This window comes from Microcebus murinus, chromosome 4 (assembly GCF_040939455.1).
Source record: "Microcebus murinus isolate Inina chromosome 4, M.murinus_Inina_mat1.0, whole genome shotgun sequence".
NCBI lineage: Eukaryota > Metazoa > Chordata > Mammalia > Primates > Cheirogaleidae > Microcebus > Microcebus murinus.
Genome location: NC_134107.1, coordinates 36,131,602 through 36,135,986, shown reverse-complemented (window position 1 = coordinate 36,135,986; position 4,385 = coordinate 36,131,602). Strand labels below are relative to the sequence as shown.

The following is a 4,385-nucleotide window of genomic DNA, read 5'->3' as shown; positions in this document are numbered from 1 at the left end:
TAATGATATTCTATTTCCCAATCTCATTCTCATGTCACTGACAATGAACAGGCTTAATTTAATGATTAAAAAGCGCTCTCTGTTATATTTGAGATGGAGGTTATTTCAGAATTATTTGCTTTAAAATGATGTAAAAAAACTAATCCTTATTTTATATCTTTATAAGAGAATATTAAAGTAAATGTTTCTGTACTTTCTCATCAAGAGGAATGATGCAAATATATATTACTTCCTGCCCAGAGAATTCAAAATCTTCTTGAGACAGTCAAGATATATTAATAATAGCCATTGGATAATAGCACGGGAGATCAGTAAAATTCAAAATGATATTATAAGATAAGCTTAAAAGTTATACATTAAAAAGTTTTGTTCTGGCAAAATTTAGGGGACGATGTTCTAAAAATTGCATGTGCATGGTTGGATGGACCTTCTTCCTTCTTGACAAATCCTGCCAACATGGTAGAGGTTGGCCGAGTGGCCTAGATCTCCTTTGGGCCTTGTGCTGGAAAACTGCTTCTGATTCTGGATGTTATTGATCAGAACAGGGCTTTGGTTGATGGCCCTTGCACTCAGGTTAGAAGACAGGCCATGCCTTTCAAATGCATGCAGCTCACTGACTTCATCAAGTTTCCACACATAATTCCACCAGAATTATTTCCAACAAACCTGACAGAAGACAGATATCAATACAAAATGGGCAACCACAAGATGGGCCAAGAAGTTTGAAGCCAGAGAAAAGAAAGCCAAGATGACAGATTTTGATCATTTTAAAGTCATGAAGGCAAAGAAAATGAGGCACAGAATAATCAAGAATAAAGTGTTAAAAAGCTTCAAAAGACAGCTCTCCTGAAAGGTTCTCCCCAAAAAAGCACCTGCTAAGGTTGCTACTGGTAAAGTTCCAGAATAAAAGATGACCACTGCAGGCAAGAAGGCTCCAGCCCAGAGGGTTCCTGCCCAGGAAGCTCAAAAGGGTCAAGAAGCTCCAGCCCAGGTAATATCTGCTCCAAAGTCATCTGGCAAGAAGGTATAAGAGTCTATTACAAAGTAATAGTGATTCTTTTTGACATGTTGGCAAAAAAATATGTGATATTTATTATTTTAAATACTGAGCATTCTTAATTTTATAATAGTTTGATAATCTAATTGAAGCTTTATATACACCCTCCCCTTACTTTGTAACTATATCAATAACTGTAAGTTAAATTTTTATTTGTGATTAAAAATTAAAAATGTCAACTGTATTATAAAACAGGGATACTTTAGGTATATTCTTTACATTTAGTGAACTGTAATGAAATATTGTGAGTGGTTGTCCCTTTATAAAAAATTATTTTTCTGTCTTCTATTGTGCTACTAAAGAATTTTCTACTTGTTTTTCTTTGGACTATGACATAAAGGATGGTGTAGGATCGGTGTGGAAGTGTATGTATGTGAATGTGTGTGTATTTATTTGTGTGTGTCTGTGTGTGTTGGATTCCTTTAGTTCAAGGAACAGAAACACTAGTTACACCTAAAATGCTAGAAGATTTTTCAGTAGGATGCACGTGGAAATAACAAAGGCAGAAGTGTCTACTGGATGATCGTGCCTAAGGGAATCTAGCAACAAGAATCAAAGGAAACTAGAAAGTGGTTTGGGAACTAGAAAGTCTTTAGGATACAATGCACTTCAGAAGACTAGGTTATCTCATCACTTTCTTATCCTCAGAACTGTTGCAAAGCAACTTGGCATATTTGACCCACTCACCTACTCTTTCTACTTCTATATTTGTTATTAGTAATTAATATTCCTAAAAACCATTTATAAAAGTTTCAATTAGTTTCCTTAGTGCCTGTAACTTACATGGAAGTTTTATGCTCAATCATTTTAGAAGTCCCTGGTCAGCTTACAATTTGGTTGTTTATAAAGCCAGTTATTTTGGTGCCAACTTAGCTACTCAGTGAGACAGAACTCTTTAGCAAAGGACAGTGTTTAGGTATTACTAGATATTATAAGTTTTGGCCAGTCCAAATATCGTATGAGCCAATTATTTATGGCTGTGTTTAAAATAAGGCTAAATATGCTTGAAGTAAAGCTCTTAGGAAATGGAATCTTGTATCAACAGTGAATGTGTTTTATTAAGTATATATTTTGACTTCTCAGTGTCTTTCTTTTTCCCTATAAAGTCGAGTGCTCCTTTTGTATATTTTACAGTGTGTTTCATAATCTATCTTATGTTAACTTTTTAGGAACATGTCATGTTACTCCTTGATTAGGTCAACCATGTTTCAATCATTCCCAAATTCCCCACAACAATGCCAAACAAAATGCCTCTTGCTTAAAACCAACCATGAACATATATGCATTGGTCTGAAGTAAAGTCAGAGATACTACTAACTGTGTTTGTCAATGAAGAGTTACAAACAAACTGTGATAAGGATTCAAAGGAGAGAGAGAACACTTGGAACTAAAAGTGCTTTGGTAGGCCTTATGGAAGAAGTGAACAGTTGAGATGCTTATGTAATCACAATGCATAAGGCTTTTATTTTAAAGATTAACATTATTTTCTTCACCATTATAAAAAATGAAGTTTTACCTGCAAGTTTTAATACAGATATCTTGAATTAAAGAATTAAAGTGTATAACACTGGAAGGCAGTAAAATTTATGCACAGACACTATGCAAGGAATATAACATGAATTGATCCATTTTCTCTCGAGACTATAAGCCACTACTTTAATGGATTGATGATACATACAAAGTTTATGGTATATTCAAGGTCTTTTTTTCTTGATACATTTTTGAGTGAACTTGTCTATAGGAGCTAATAACTCAGCAGAGGCAGAAAATCTATTTGAAGAGATGAAGAAAATGAAAAAAAAAATAGTGTGGGAAGTTTTGAGATTCTTTAAGTTTAGAAGTGAACAAAAGAAGATCTTGCTTCCAAGAAGTTATAGGAGAGATTGACATATAGATAGAAAGTAGCTGGATAAATAGATCTTCATAAAAACAAGTATTTTTTTCTCTTCCCACAAAAATCTCCTTACCCAACTCTTTTATTTATATTGGTATGTGAACTTGATGTTTCCATAAAACAAGTAAACAGACATAAGTTTATATTCATCTGGCAGAATCAGTATCATGTAGGGAAACATGAGGGTTCCTTAATAGTACTCGGTTATGCATGGTCATTTACTAAGCCCAGAACTTTCATAATCACACAACTATCATTTAGTAATACCCTTTACCACTTTATCAATAGATTCATGAATTAAATCAGGTTGCCCACTGTGGCAAAGAGACTGTGTTTTATCCCTCATCTCTGTATCCGTGTCATCTAGTATAGTACTTGATTAATTGCATGTTTTCAGTAGATGTTAGTTGAAGAAATTTATGAGCATGGAGGAATACAAGTAATCTGTAGCACTCATTACAGTCAAAGACACACACATTCAATAAAGGCAATCTTGGGTATGGGTGTCCTCTGTAGTCATGACATATAATCTTTTACCTGTTTACATGGAGACCAGGGCAGTGCATAATCCCCAGCTTGGGTTTCAAGTCCAGAAAAGGAAAATCATGTTTTTTTATTTTCTGTGTAAAAAAAAAAAAAAAAAAAAAAAAGAGAGAGTTCTTTGTACATGGTATCAGTGTCTTGACATTGATCCACTTTTGCTCATTCAAACCTATACTTTAGACTTATGAATTGAAAATCTTTGAATTACATGAATCTGGCTTAGATGGTGAGTGACTGTCACTGAAGACAATCTCTGATGTTCTTAACAATTTTAAAGGACTGCATGGAAAAAAAATTTTCTCTAAGATTCCCAATGTTGCAAGATTTGTTTTTCAAAAAAAAATTTTTTTTTTTTTGAGACAGGATCTCATTCTGTCACCCTGGCTAGAGGACAGTGGCATCATCATAGCTCACTACAACCTCAAACTCCGGGGCTCAAATTATCCTCCTGCCTCAGCCTCCTGAGTAGTTGGGACTACAGGCTAATTTTTCCATTTTTTGTAAAGATGGCCTCTTGCTCAGTCTGGTCTTAAACTCCTGGCCTCAAGAAAGCCTTCTTCCTTGGCCTCCTAAAGTGATAGGATTATAGGTGTTAACCACTGCACCTGGCCTATTTACAGAGTTTCTTTCCTGATGATGATAATGAGTTTATTCTGAATCACCCATACTGTCTTTTGTTTTGATAGTAATTAGTATAATTGTGATGTGGATTGGAGGGTAAATGAGGCAGTCTGAAACCCTGGAAAACACTATTTTTCAATTCGTGTCCACAGGTCCATCAATATTTACATGAATTAGGAACAACCAAGATCTTGGGTGGTTGACCAGAAAGAGGGAATGCATTTAATTGTGTCTGTATGTAAGAAACATAACTAGACAGAAGTTTTAAAT

General features: G+C 34.6%; 1 pseudogene; it reads left to right on the top strand.

The window, feature by feature from the left end:
* Positions 1–456: 456 nt before the first annotated feature.
* LOC105867784 (large ribosomal subunit protein eL14 pseudogene) lies at positions 457–1,030 on the top strand (annotated as a pseudogene).
* The last annotated feature ends 3,355 nt before the right edge of the window (positions 1,031–4,385 follow it).